Raw genomic sequence first — 15,508 nt, forward strand, 5'->3', positions numbered from 1 at the left:
AAGCATTGGACTCTTGATTTTGGCTCAGGTCATGATCTTGAGGTTTGTGAGTTCAAGGCCCACGTGGGGCTGTGTGCTGATAGCTTGGAGCCTGCTTGTGATTCTGTCTCCCTCTCTCTCTGCCCCTCCCCTGCTCAAGCTCTCTCTCTCTCTCTCTCTCTCTCTCTCTCTCTCTCAAAGAGAAATAAACATTAAAAAAACAAAAACGACAGCAAAAAAACCAAACAACAATGACAACAAATGCATCAATGCCAGACCCCCCACCCTCGGGGATTTTGATCATAGGTGGTGATGGTCAGGGACTCAGGCACTGGTATGTTTCAGAATTGCTCAAGGATCCTAATGTCAAGGCAAGGCTGAGCAGTATTGGCCTTGGGTGGTGACGGGCCTGGGTCAGGGTTCAGCAGGTGAGGCCTGCTCTCTGGGAGCCACTGAGGCCGCCCTTGCAATTGTTCTAAAGGCAGGCCTGGTGTAGGGACTTTAACAGCTTAAACAGAAGTTCCAGCGTCTTAAAATGTGAGGCGAAAGCATTTGAGGAATGTGATTAGTGAGGCATTTAGCTTTTCCTGGAGGTTGCAGTCAAGGTGGGGACAGGCCCTGGAGAACTCAGCCTGAATTCAAGAAACTTAGACACTCTGTGTTTACTCTGGTCTCTCTGCCTGGGACACTCTTCTGTCCCTCTGCTCCTCCTCCCCTCCACCTGCTTCCTCCAGGCAGCCTTACTGGACTGCACCAGCTGTGGAGTGTGACCGTCCCCTGAAATCTCACAGGCCAGAGTCAGCCCCTGGCTCTTCCTCAATGTGGACTATTCTCTGTCCCTGGGGCGGTTGAGGCCGGCCTCCAGCCACCTTGGGGGAGGAGGCAGAAATCACTTCCTGAGGGCAGACCGGTCTCCCCTCCTCTGTTTATTTCTTCTCCCCTCCTTCCTCTGTTGCACAGAGCCTAGCCCCAGTGGTGATGGGTGGGGCGGGGGGACTCTTTATGGAAACGCTGAGGAAAAGTTGACCAGATCTCTCCATTCATTTGAAGGTGACCGGGTAGAAACCCCCTTCCAAGTCTTGGGACAGGATATGGCTTGCTGGACTTAGTCAGATGGGCTTCCAGGCTCCTGGCAGGAGATGATCGCTTGGCAGGACTCAGAAGGGTGGGCAGACTCGGAAAGAGAGCTGATGGGTCGGCGTGAGGTGCACCAGTGCTCTTCAGCACCTGTCACTGAGCATCTCCATGGCTGGTCTCACCATGACCCTGTTCAACAGACAGCAGAAGCTCTGACCTCAAGGCTGATCTCCTAGCCTGGGGAGTGTGAGGAGTATGCCAGAAGAGGGAAGGGATGTGGAGCCCATGAGGTGTGGGCATAAATAACGGAGATGGGAGCTGAGAGATGGTACAAGGTGTGGGGCAGCTCAGGGAGTGACGGACAGGACGTCAGGGGGAGGTGCTGCAGAAGCACCTTGACTGGTTTAAACAGATGGAGAAGGGCACATCTTTACTCCAGATGTAGGAGTCAGGGTGGGCAGAAGCAGGGAGCTGGGCAAGTGCAGGCTGGCTGGGCCGGGGGCCTGGCTGGGTGGGGACAGGGTAGGGCCAGGGAATGGGGGGCAGGCTGGAAGGAAGCTAGATCCACTCTGGTTCTCGGGGGATCTGTAGAGCAGGCACATAGGTGCTCGGCCGCAGTCCTCCCTAGCAGGGCATTCCTTGTTGGAAAACTAGAACTGTATTTTGTATGAGGTGGGGATCCCCAGGCATCCAGAGTTTACATCCCCCATGCTCAAAGGCATGCATAACCATTGACTGCCTGGTGCTCCTTTGGCCAGAGGTGGGTGAACGCCAGGTGTAACTACCACGTGGGGCTCCTGTGGGGTCAGGGGAGGCTGGCACTGGGCATGGCATCTCACTGCGGTGGGACTTCTTTGCTTTCTCTGTCCTGCTTTGCCCCTTCTCTTCCAATCTCACCTGGGAGCACTTCCCTCATCACTGCTTGTGAATTCTTATCTCACCCCTAGGGACCTAGGGGAGCCTAGAAGGTCATGGAAGTCTGAACTGGACCTCTCTAAATGTAATGGGTTAAAAACAAACTACAACAACAATAAGACACCGAACAAAAACGGCTGAGCCTCTGGGGTGTCCTCTGAATAGCGCTTCTTGACTTTCAGAGGCTGTGCTGGTGGAAGAAACCCAGCTTACAACTGTGATCTGAGCGAGCGAATACAAAATTGTCATGAATACAACATTGTCATTCCCCAGCTTTCTGTTCCTGAGGGCAGACTCCAGGGCGGAGAAGCCTTTTTATTTTTGAAATGCCTTCAAGGCTCTTTTTGACTATGAAAGACAACTCAGGGTGGTCTGGAAGGAAGGTGGGTGGTTTGCTTTGTAAAAATCAAACAGTGGAAATTCTTACAGTGAGCTTGGCATCCAAGATGATGAAGGGGAGCAGGCCTAGGATCAGGGCGGGGGATTCTTCCAGGGACTCAGAGGGAAAAGTGGGCACCAGGACTGGTGGGGCTGACCAGGCGCAAGGGGGAATGGGCGGGCAGGCCTTCCCCGTGGTGTGAGTGGTCACTGAACGTTAGTAATGGGGCTGTGATGAGCCTCCCTGGTCTCCGTCTTCAGGAGAAGTGCACACCAGCGTGTGTCACGGTGCTTGGGGGGAGGGGGAGGTGCTGCAGGAAGCGGGAGGGGGACTGGACATTTGTTCGTTTTGTCCGGAAGGCTCCTGTCCTTCTGAGACGTGCCCCATCCTCAACTCCGGTGTTGCTCAATGTTGCTTCTTTTCATGATCACCACCCCTCCTGCCCCCGAAAGAAGCCTTTTTAGATATTTTCCTTAATTGCCCTCCCCACTATGAAATTTCAGTACTATGGACATACTGTGTGTCTGGTTATGTACTGTGGTTCTCTGGAGGGCCACCAACCTTGTCACACCCAAGATCGTTCTGCCCTCTGAGAACTGCCTTTGCCTTTTGTGTGTGTGTGTGGGGGGGCACTGTTGCCCACTTTGAGAGTGCATGCTCTACTCCCACACGTGATTTAATTTATTTTTATTTGTATTTTATATTTGAGAGAGACAGAGCGCAAGCAGGGGAGGGGCAGAGAGACGGAGACAGAATCTGAAACAGGTTCCAGGCTCTCGGCTGTCAGCACAGAGCCTGACATGGGACTCGAACTGACGAACTGCTAGATCATGACCCGAGCCGAAGTCGGACGCTTAACCGACTGAGCCACCCAGGGGCCCCGCACACCATGTGATATGATTGGCAGCGGCCACTGTGGACTGGCCCAGTGCACTCGAGCAGGCAGGGTACATGGGAGGCCTTCCTGCACTGACCACAGCTGGTTGGTACAGGAATGGACAGCTGATCTGAACTGACTCGATCACAGTCTTTCCCCGGGATTTAAAAAACTTTGCATCAAAGAGGGACTATTCCTCTTGGAAACAGTGAGAGCGGCCACGTGCAGCAGCTACGTGGCTGTGGGCTGCTGTTAGGAGAAGGCCAAACTAAGAGGATGAGCATCCACACACAGGGAGCAGGGAAGAGAGGGGGCGAGGAGGTCCTGGTGGCCTTCCAGCCTCTGGTTCCAGTTCAGTGGGAAGCCCGCTTTGCCGCTGCCCCCAGTAAGGGAGCTCTCCAACAATTCTTCCCTGATGCTTGAGCTACTTTGAGGGGTCTCTGCCGCTTACTACTCTAGGCATTCTGACCAACACAGAAGGGATCAGAAAATGAACAGGAGTAGCATTCGGAGTGAAAGGTGACCAGGAAAATGTGTGGGAACGACAAGAGGTGGAGGGGGTCCAGAGTTTTCTGTAAATCTGATGGGCTGGGGGCAGGCGAGTCATCGTGTGTGGCGATGCAAGGAAAGGGTGACTTTGGAGGACTGGAGTTTTAGAGGGACTTGAGTTGAGCAGGGGAGGGACGGGATTGGGTCTGCGTTCTAGGAGGCTTGCTTGAGCAGCAGGGTGGTCTTGGGTTGGAGACAGCAAGCCTGGAGCTAAGGAGAGAGCAGGGCAATGGGTACAGCCGTCCAGGCAAGACATACGATGGTATCTCAGTCCAGAGTGGGGTCTGTGGGGGAAGAGGCAGGGCCTGCACCACGCGGAGGCCATCAGCCAGACTCCCTGTCCTACCTTTTGGGGCCCCACGCTGACCCTCTCTCTTGTCTGGGGCTGAGCCTTGCCAGACCAGGCACCATAGCAGATGAGGGGGTGCTCTCCCCCATCTTGTCCCCCAGGCTCATGACGCCTTTTATTTTAGCTGTGGTCACACCGATTTAGCCTCAGACTGAAGAGTCTGCTTTTGCAATGCAATTTCAGGATACAATTTTATAACCTTGGTAGAAGAACAGGCATTGATTTTGCTCATGTTTTTATTTTTATTTTTTTCTGTGGGTTCTGTGGGATTTTACTTTGATTTCTCTCTCTCTCTCTCTCTCTCTCTTTTTTTCCTCCTTAATCCTGCTTCAGGAAGGCCAGGTCCAAGCATGAGTTCTGATCTGCTATTGTTGTCACTCGACTCTAAAGAAAAACAAGTTATCGTGTTGATTAGTAGGGATTAAATCTGTTCTGGCAGAGTTTCTACCTGCCCATGAAGGAGCCTTGAACTTTGTGCCTGGAGAACAGCTGTGGGGCTAGTGTTTTCTGGAATAGTTTGGGTTCCAGTGTCGAGTGGCACTCGGGGCGTGGCTCCTGCTTGTCATGTCTGTGGTTTCAGGGTCCTCTGTCTCCTGTGCAGGCTCCTCCCAGGAGCAGGCGCCATGGGCTGGGCTGGGCTGGGCAGCAACCCATGGAGGGGATCCCAAGGGCAGTGAGGAACAGGCTGATGCTGTCCCCTGGGAATAGTCTATGGGTCCCACCTCTGCCCCCGCTCCAGCATTTGCTGTGACCCCTGTGACGTACATCTTGCTCCCTTCACCTTTTCTCCTGAATTTCTCCCCTGCAAAATGAAATAATAACACCTGCCACGGAGGGCCATACCATTTTGAGGACTGGGTGGGAAAACCACTCCCTAGGAATGTGAGGACATACCATTACTGTCACTGTTTCTTCCAGACACTGAGGGGCGCCCGGGTGGCCCAGTCGGTTAAGCATCCGACTTCGGCTCAGGTCATGATCTCGTGGTTTGCAGGTTTGAGCCCTGTGTCGGGCTCTGTGCTGACAGCTCAGAGCCCGGAGCCTGTTTTGGGATTCTGTGTCTCCTGCTCTCTGCCCCTCCCTTGCTCACACTCTGTCTCTCTCTAAAAAATAAATAAAACATTTTTTAAAAATTAAAAAAAAAAGTCAGCAGACATTGAGGACCCACTAGGCACAAGATCCTGTGCAAGGCATTACTATAGATGCCTAAAACGGAATAGATTCTGAACGAATGTTTGTCAAGTGAACAAATGAATGAGGATGACCATGGGGGTTGCAGGGCAAGAGGTTTGGAATGTCAGGGACAGAGGGATTTGAGAAGCCCTGACACAGTGGGCAGAATCTGGCTGTTTCCACCCAGGTCTGTTTCCTGGACTCCTACAAGAGCACAGGGCTGGAAGACAGAAGACTGTCCTTAGTATGAGGGCCACATACATTTATTGAGCACCTGCTAAGTGCAGGGTGCAGGGAGAGAAGACATAATGGCTGTCACAGCATGGGGGGGGGGACACAGACCAGTAAATAGGCAAGGGCTATGAGGGCCAGCGAGTATGGGGTCACCAATCCAGCCACCAGGATCGTGGAGGATGAGCAGAGCTCAACTGGGTGAGGGTGAAGGTGTGGAGGCCAGTGGAAGTCGTGGTCAAGGTGGAAGGAGGGACTCCCAGAGGATGAGACAGGCTCAGGGACGTGTGGAGGTTTGTGGGGGTGGAGTCCATTGCAGATGGTAGTGGGGACTACCTTGGTGACTCTGAGCAGTAGACAGAGCCCCGGCCAGGGGGTGTCAGGGCTGGGCAGGGCCGCCACTGGAGGAATCAATCATGGAGGCGACATGGTCACATGGGCATTATAGAAAAAAACTGGGTGGAGAATGGCTTGGCTGAGATAGGAGAGAGGCAGGAGGCCGATCAGGAGGCTCTGCAGGTAAGAAGTAGTGGGGGCCTGAGTTCTGGTTCTGATTCAGGTCCCCAGAGAACCTTGGAGCCAGAAGGGACCTTAACAGTCACACAGTTCACATTCCTATTTCATAGATAAGAAACTGAGGCCCAGTGAAGCCTGATGGCCTTGCACCTGCAGGAAGGCCATATCCCGGAAGGCTTCTCCTCGGCTGCTGTGCTGGCTCACCCCCCTGTCCCACTCTGTCTGCAGAGTGAGATGAGACAAGGACACATGTCCCTTGCTCTTCTTCTGGATCAGGTTGCCTCTGTTTTGGGGTGACTTGTGGGCAGAAGCCTAAGACATAAGTTAAAAACAGGTGAGTGGTCTGTGAGGCTCGTAGGGCCTGGATTCAGCCTTTTGCTGGTCAGAGGTCAGGGCTAGTACCTGGGTGGCTTGGGGGGCATCTGATTGAACCTCGGAATATGACCAAATGTGTGGCGAAGGCCAAGGCTGGTGGTACCAGACTGGCAAGGCGAGGAGGTGGCCTTTGCTAATGGAGCTCCCTGGGGCCACAGGAGGACAAAGGAGCAAGCCAGAGGAAACCAGAGTTCGACACCCCATCTACTCCAGACTGTTCTCCCGGTGGCCAGTGGGACAGGCTGGGAGAGTGTGGTAGCAAGGCCAGTGGCCTGGAAGTCTTGTCCTCTGCCTTGCTCACTTGGCCCCACGCCCGGACTGGGAGTGAGGGTTCTGGTCCTGCTGTATCACTTACCAGCTGTCCACCCTTGGAAGAAAACGTCCCCCTCGGGGCCTCAGGCTTCTCATCTGTTGAGTGGGGATAAGGATCATCTGTGTGGCTGGGCTGCCTTACATTACCCTCAGGTCATGGAAGAAGCCAGAGAAGTTCAGATTCCCGGGGCTGTGGGCTCCCTGTTGGGGCCCCTGTTCTCTGCTTGGCCACTCTCCATGCTGGCCTCTCGGGCAGATGCTGTGATAGCCTTCCTGGTCTAGTGGTGGGTGGAAAGTCCGCTTTGCTCCCTCAGTCTCAGCCAGCCCATCAATAACGTGGGATAAAATCCACTTCCTTCCACCCCGATCTCTTCTCCGTGGTCTTCAGCTGTTCCTGCAACAAGACGAGGCCCTGAAAAGGACAGATTAGGCCCTGAGAAGGACAGCTGAAAGTAGGCCCTCCTGATTCACCCCCCTCCCACCTTCCCAAGATACACAAAAGTCACCAACAGGGCTGAAGGCTAGAAATAAACCAGAAACAAGGAGGCATTTAACTAATCAAAATCCAAGGAAGGCCTGAAGCAGGACACTGGACCTCTTCTATGCCCTGCCTTCCTGCCAGCATGCTTTGGCCCATGGAGAAGAGAGAAGCCGAGTCCCAAACTCTGTGAGGGCTGCTGTCTCCTCAGCTGTGCCCATCCATATCTCTTTCCATGTGATGACAGCTGTCCTTTGAGATTTAACTCAAGTCGGTGCAAGCACGCTATCCTGCATCCCAGGGGAGGCTCCGTGACCTCCCTGGGCGGTTATGTATTCCAGGGAGCTCAAGTTCTCATGGTTGCCTCTGGGCAGAGTCCCGCTTTCCGCTGGTTTCTTGATCTAGCTCTCGTCTCTTCTCTCTGGCTTGCACAGACTCATGCGTGGATGTCCCCTGAGCCCCTGACCGTGGAGCAGGGTGCAGCCACTCCTGCCACACGGAAACGCTGCTGCAAGACTGGCTTCCACCTCGAGGGGCCGGAGACCCTGCCGCTCCAGACCAGCTGCGCTGGGATCTGCTGCCTCTAACCTGGCGTCTGCCACGCGTTGGCCCCACTCGCTCTTGCCTGGGGACAGCACATGGCTGACCGTGTGGGCCCCTGACGTCCCTGCAGCCTGCTGGGAGATAGGGAGGGAGAATAGTCTCCTCCTCTGGTGTTTCTCTGTTTGGGATCCCACAGCAGGCTGCTGTGGTGGGGATGGGTCAAATGACAGTCACTGGGACACACTGAGGCCATTCTTTTTCTCTGGCCTCTGGCCTGCCGTGTCTCCCCCTTGAGGGTCTCAGAGCAGCTCTGCCATTTCACCTTTGCTTATGTTAGGGTTCTCCAGAAGAACAAAACCAGTAGGATATGTATACAGAGAGATTAAAAAAAATTTTTTTTTAACGTTTATTCATTTTGAGAGACAGAGAGAGACAAAGCGCAAGCAGGGGAGGGGCAGAGAGAGAGGGAGACACAGAATCCGAAGCAGGCTCCAGGCTCTGAGCCGTCAGCACAGAGCCCGACGCGGGGCTCGAACTCACGGACTGTGAAATCATGACCTGAGCCGAAATCAGATGCTCAGCCGACTCAGCCACCCAGGCGACTCCAGAGAGATTTTTTTGGTAAGTTTATTTTATTTATTTTGAGAGAGAAAGAGGGAGAAAGAGAGGGCGTGCGTGCATGCGAGTGGGGGAGGAGCAGAGAGTGAGGGGGAGAGAGAGAATCCCAAGCAGGCTCCATGCTGTCCCTGCAAAGCCTGACGGGGGAGGTGGGGGCTCGAGCTCACACACCATAAGATCATGACCTGAGCTGAAATCAAGAGTCAGACGCTTAACCAACTGAGCCACCCAGGAGCCCCTGTAGTGAGATTTATTTTAAGGAACTGCCTCATACGGTTGTAGGGGCTGGCAAGTCTGAAATCCAGAGGTAAGCCGGCAGGTTGGCAATTGAGGTGAGAGTTGATGTCGCAGTCTGGGGTCTGAAATCTGTAGGTCAGGCCAGGCAGTCTGGAAACTCAGGCAGGGCTTTCATGTGGCCGTTGTTTGTTTGTTTTTTAACTGAAGTATAGTTGACCAATGATGTACATTGGTTTCAGGTGTACGACATGGTGATTTGGCAAGTCTGAACATCATGCTGTGCTCCTCACAAGGGCACTGACCCTTGTCCCTGGACAGCGCCATTCCCATTGACGACACCCACGGGGCAGACCTGAGGCTCAGTTCCTTCATCTTTGGGAAAACCTTACTCCTTGTTCTTAAGAACTTCCGCTGATTGGCTGAAGCCCATCCACATTACAGAGGGTAATCTGCTTTACTTAAGATCTGCTGGCTTAGGGGCGCCTGGGTGGCTCAGTCGGTTGAGCGTCCGACTTCGGCTCGGGTCATGATCTCACAGTTTGTGGGTTCCAGCTCCGCATCAGGCTCTATGCGGACAGCTCAGGGCCTGGAGCCTGCTTCGGATTCTGTGTCTCCCTCTCTCTACCCCTCTTCTGCTCGCATTGTCTCTCTCTCTCAAAAATAAATAAGCATTAAAAAAAAAAAAAAGATCTGCTGGCTTAACTGTTAGTCACATCTGAAAAATACCTCCCTGGCAACACCTGGACAGGAGTTTAACCAAGTAACTAACTGGGTGCTGTAGCTAGCCAAGTTGGCACATAACATTAACCATGGCACAGCCCTACACCTGTTTATGTTATAGTCCTGTGTGGGTGAATCCTGAACGTGGTGAGCTCGGCTTTGATTTTTCCTGGGAGCCCCGTAGACCACCTGTCAACATCCAATGCTGCCAGTCGAGTGTAGAGGCCTAACTCCTTTCCTTGGATATTGCTGAAGCTTGTGCATCTAATATCATCTATTATGAGAGGATAGAACCATGTTGTCAGACAGATAATTCCAGATCATGGGAATATCAATGATTTATTGTGTGTGTGTGTGTGTGTGTGTGTGTGTGTGTGCTTTTTAGTATTTTCCAAACATTTGCAAGGATATATATTACTTTTAATAGTAAGAAAAAAGTATTTAAATGGAAGGGATTGGCCTTCAGCAGGGGAGATAGGTTATGGCTTACTCTGTGGGATGGAAAGGGTTTCCTTCAGCCCTCTACTTGGGTGGGTTAGTCGGGGCATTTGAGCAAGGGTACCATGCAGTAGACCACAGACCTCCTGACCCCTGGGCCTGAGCTGCCCCCACCTCACTGCACAGCCTCACGGTTCCCAGTTCCAGTTGGAGACTTGGAGGCTAGAGGGTGCAGCGAGAGTGAGGCCATTTGGGTTAATCCAGGGCCTGGAGCCTGGGGATCTGGGGATCCCTCACATACAAGCCTGCAGGGTGTGGTGGGGGATCTGTTTCTGGGTCAGACTGGGGCAAAGTGCAAAAATTAAACCCCGGCCAGGCTTTTGAAAATCCTAGAAGGCATCAGAGAGTAGGCCAGCCCTTTTGGGCTGGTGGAAGCCATACTCTGTAGATGGCTTTGCGGATTAGTTGTGGCCAGAGTCACCCTAGAATGTCTTCAGAGCAACCTTGTTGCCTGTGGTCAGTTGGTATGATTAGCCCTTCTCCTGATCCTTTCTGTGGGCCTAGCCCTGTCTCAGCTCTCCTCAGGGAGGATGAGAAGAGGTGACCCAGGCTGATCCAGAGGACAAGAAGCAGGGGAAGAGAAGCAGAGGGAAAACCCAGGCCCCCTTCTCAGCCTGACTCCCCCACCACTGGAGAAGAACCCAGGCTGGGGTGTACAAGGCAGCCAAGGAGAGGCCGTGGGAACCCAAGGATGGGTACAGTTGGACAGTGGAAGGAAAAAGGGAAAGATGGACATTCTTGTTGCTTTGCATTCAGGGAAGGCCGTCACACTGTTCTTAGAAGGAAGCATATTTAACGAGAAAGTGGAATCCCACACTTAAACTCTCACACTTGCAAATAGTGGACTTTGTGAGTTACCCGTAACTGAAATAATAACACTGATGCATATACTGAATGGAATTCTATATTCAGAAACCTTAATGGAGTCCATTTTGGGGATGAAGAAACTGAAACACAAGAGAGATTAGATAATGGGCCCAAGGTCACAGATCCAATAAGTGGTAGGCCCAGGAGTTGAACCCAGGCAGTTTGGGTTAGGAGGCCATGCTCTTAACCACTATGCTAGGGTATCTTTCTGCAGGAAGGGTTCCCTAGGGTCTGCAGATCCTTAGAAAAGCCACTCTTGTTTTCTCAGAGTTTGCTATGAAATCTCCCACCCAGTTCTTGTGGCAAAGTTCAGAGCCAAGGGGGTCATCACCCATCTGCTCCCCTAGCTGCCCCCCTAGCCAGTCTTACCAGGAGGCTGTTTGTGAAGGAAGAATTGGAATTTCACTCAAAAACTTTTTCTTCCCCTAAGAAAGATAGTGCTCTCCAACGTAGCACTGAAGCCATTGATTCAGTGACAGTAAAGATGTATTTGTGTGGAGAACTGCATCTCCCTGCACAATCTGCTAATGTTCTCTTTGGCATGTAGATAGAATATTGACAGGAGAAATCCCAATTGTCCTGCATTTCCCCTGGCTGCTCGGGAAGAAGGGGCAATTGGTGTTTAACAAAGCAAAAATAGCATCAGAGATGTCCCTGAATATTGATTCTGTGCAGGGGCTTAGATCATATGCACATAGTAGGGGCTCAACAGCAATTGATTGAAGCCAGACTGCCTGGTTAGAATTGCATCTGTTGCATTCTAGTGGCATGACGTTGGGGGAGTTCCTTCAGTTTTTTGGGTCATAATTCCCCATGTAAAGTGGAGCTCAGCAGGGTACCTTTTATAATCCCTACCTCCTCTGAGGATAATGGGGTAATCATAGCAGAGTGGTTAGTTCAATGATAGGCCCATCACACACTCTCAACCCGTCTAGCTGCTGCTGTGACAGGTTTTATATGGGAAAGTGAGTGGAGAATGTGGCCAAGATGGAGGAGATCACCCTGGCTACCCTGTTCCCGATGGTCTAGGCCAGAAGTGATATTGATCTTTTACGGATGTTTCTGTTGTGATGGAAGTCTAGCAATAATTGGCAAATTAATATAGAGTTTTCAAGTGACTTTAGAGAGCATCTAACTTAATTACCCTCATTGTAGATGTGGAAATAGAGGCCCAGAGAAGGGAAGTTCTAGAGTTGGGACTTAAGTCCCTCTAGGGTGCATTGCTTTCCAGATTTGTTTCTCTATCCATGACTTTGATCTGATCATAGGTCTGAACGTCAAAGAATCAAGAACTCGCCTTTAGGAAAAGGCAAACACAACTCATGGTAGCAAGTTGGCACTGAGGTGGTGCCAGGATCTACCTACGGAGGGACAGCAGCCATCAGTTTAATCATCAGACCTCTTAGGCTCAGTCGGTTAAGTGACTGAGTTTTGATTTCAGCTCAGGTCATGATCTTGTGGTTCATGAGATCGAGCCCTGTGTCAGGTTCATGTTGAAAGTGCAGAGCCTGCTTGGGATTCTCTCTTCTCTCTCTGCCTGTCTTTCTGCCACTCCCCAACTTGTGTGCATGCTCTCTCTCTCAAAATAAATAAATAAATAGATAGATAGATAGATTAAAAAATAATCAGACCTCTTAGATCTGTGACTAGTTAGCCAGGGAATTCTTTCTGAGAGGATCTCACCATGATTTCCATCCCACCATTGATGACTGAATCTATGGGGTGATAGGCATTTTCCAGATCACCGGAACCATGGTAATGACATTGCAGGATCCAGAGACACCTTTCTGCCCAGTTCATAGGGAAGGAAAAATGACACCCAGGGAAATATTATTTGCCTCTTAGCTAGTGAGTGATAGACTTAAAACCAGAACCCAGAATTGCTGACTTCACAACCAGGAATCTAACTGCAAGAAAACAGTTCTTGCCGCAAATCTCCTCTTACTGATTTTCCTAGTAGTGATGTTTTTGAGAGGTATTTCAGAAAATACCCCAATTCTGGCCCTTATAAGGATGGACCCTATGGATATGGGAAAGAGGATCAGATGCTCATCCAGATTTGAGAATGGTAGACATGACTCCAGGAGCAAGTTAGGCTTTGGTCATCTTTGTCTGGCTTTGACCGACCCTGAGAGTAAGAGGTCTAGCCTAGCGCTGCTCAAAGCAGGGGTCCACAGATGCTGTCAGTTTGTAAACTTTTGGCTACGAGTCTGCAGTAAGTACAGAAATTGAGGAGAAGCATATGGAAACTTTAATGGCAATTGACAGAGCAGTTTTATGCTTGCCGAATCTAAGAATTAAAATGTGACCGTACGTTTGTGCAACTTTATGGTTTATTTCATTTTTTCTAGGTGTCTCTTGTGTGTGTGTGCATTTCTCGAAAGTGCTGCTCTACAACTGATTGACAATAATGGACAAGTAGTGGTCCTTCACCTTAGATGAAGTCTGAGAGGCTCTGCTGCTTGAGTCTCTTCTCCAGAGATTCTGATGTAATTGGTCAAGGAAGCAATCCAGGCACCGGGTGGTTTCAAAGCCTCCCCCCAGGGAATTCTGACCGGGAGTAGGACTGCGAACCACTGCTGTTCCGGATCAGCAGCATCAGCATTACCTGGGCACTTGTTAGAAATGCAGAGTCTCTGCTTCACCCCACACCTACTGGATCAGCAATTCTCTGGATGGGGTGCAACAATCCTCCAGGCTGTTCTGATGCAGTCGACTACTGCCTTTGACTGAGTTCCTTAAGGTCAAGGTCTGGTCATCTCCCAACATTGCTCAGAGCCTAGCCCCGTAGGCACAGGCACACGTGTACTCATCTGGTGAACAGCTAGACCTGAAGCCCAAACATACCCTCCAAGGCCTGGAGCCTTTCCCCTCCCCAGCCCCACTCCTGCAGGCACACGAGGAGAGCAGAAATCTTCTCTTTACACCTGTAGAGAAGAAAGCCTCTGTCTCTCTCTTCTCCTTTTTCTCTGATGAGAAAGCCAGCATTGCCTATTTTTTACTTAATCATTACTCATCTATTCATTTATTCCATCATTTGTTGAACCAAGGGTTTTGATCTCTTTCTATACGTAAGTGCAACGTGGGGGCTGGGAGAGTTGCAGGGAAGATGCAGATGAATGAGAGATTGGCAGGTGGGGTGGGGTGGGGTGGGGTGGGGTGGGGTGGGGTGGATGGGGCAGGGCACCTTCCTCATCCTGGTTCTGGCCCGCCTCTCTGTGCACCCCGGGCAAGTCATGCTCCTGCTGATATCTATAAAATGGGTGAAGTTTGGACTAGATGAACTCTGAGGGCCCTTCCAGCTCTAGTGACTTTGGCCGCTAAAGGATGGCAGATGGCTGACACAGAGTACTGGGTCCATAGGCGCACAGGTGGGAAATGAATGTATGATTTAATAAAGAATATGCAAATGAACAGATGAGCCAACAAAGAGACACGTGGATGAATGTGAAGGGGCAGGAGAGGTGGCGTGTGTGTGCGTGCGTGTGAGTGGTCCTGTGGCTTAAGCAATGGGGACATGTCAAGCCCTGCATCTCTGCTGTCCTGCACCCTGGTCCCCAGCATCATGGGCAGAGTGACCAGGACTTCCCAGCAGCCCGAGAAATCAGAGCACAGGAGAGGCTGGGCCAGGATCAACTCTATGAGGTTTCCTAGCCCTATTTCCTGTCTGGGCTGGAAGCTCCCTATGCAGCTTCGCAGGGGCTGGGCACCCAGCTTCTGCTGGGGCAACTCGTCCTCCTCAGCCACTCAGATCTCACCAGCCTTTGGGGGATCCCTCCTCCAGGCTGCTTTCCTTGACCGTTCCAGCCCACAGTGACCTCCCACTCCTGTGCTCCCCCAGTCCCAAGTCTGAGCCTCATACTCCATTTTATTTATTTGTTTGTTTATTTATTTATATTTTCTATTTATTTTTTTTCTTAATTTTTTTTTTTTTAGCGTTTATTTATTTTTGAGACTGAGAGACAAAGCATGAACGGGGGAGGGCCAGAGAGAGGGAGACACAGAATCTGAAACAGGCTCCAGGCTCTGAGCTGTCAGCACAGAGCCTGACGTGGGGCTCGAACTCATGGACCGCGAGATCCTGACCTGGGCCGAAGTCGGCCGCTTAACCAACTGAGCCACCCAGGCGTCCCTCTATTTATTTTTTATCTTTTAAAATTTTTATATTTTATTTTTAAATTTTATTTATTTATTTATTTGTTTATTTGTTTGTTTTATTTTTTAAATTTACATCCAAAGTAGTTAGCATATAGTGCAACAATGATTTCAGTAGATTCCTTAGTGTCCCTTACCCATTTAGCCCATACACCCCTCCCACAACCCCTCCAGGAACCCTCTGTTTGTTCTCCATATTTAAGAGTCTCTTCTGTTTTGTTGCCCTCCCTGTTTTTATATTATTTTTGCTTCCCTTCCTTTGTGTTCATCTGTTCTGTGTCTTAAAGTCCTCATATGAGTGAAGTCATATGATATTTGTCTTTCTCTGAATGACTAATTTCGCTTAGCATAATACCCTCCAGTTCCATCCACGTAGTTGCAAATGGCAAGATTTCATTCTTTTTGATTGGTGAGAAATACTCCATTGTGTATATATATATATATATATATATATATATATATATGTATATATACATACATATATATGTATATGTATATGTATACATATATATATGTATACATATGTGTATATATATATATATATATATATATATATATATACCACTTCTCCTTTATCCATTCATGCATCGGTGCACATTTGGGCTCTTTCCATACTTTGGCTATTGTTGATAGTGCTGCTATAAACATTGGGGTGCATGT

This window comes from Prionailurus bengalensis, chromosome A2 (genome assembly GCF_016509475.1).
Source record: "Prionailurus bengalensis isolate Pbe53 chromosome A2, Fcat_Pben_1.1_paternal_pri, whole genome shotgun sequence".
Lineage (NCBI taxonomy): Eukaryota > Metazoa > Chordata > Mammalia > Carnivora > Felidae > Prionailurus > Prionailurus bengalensis.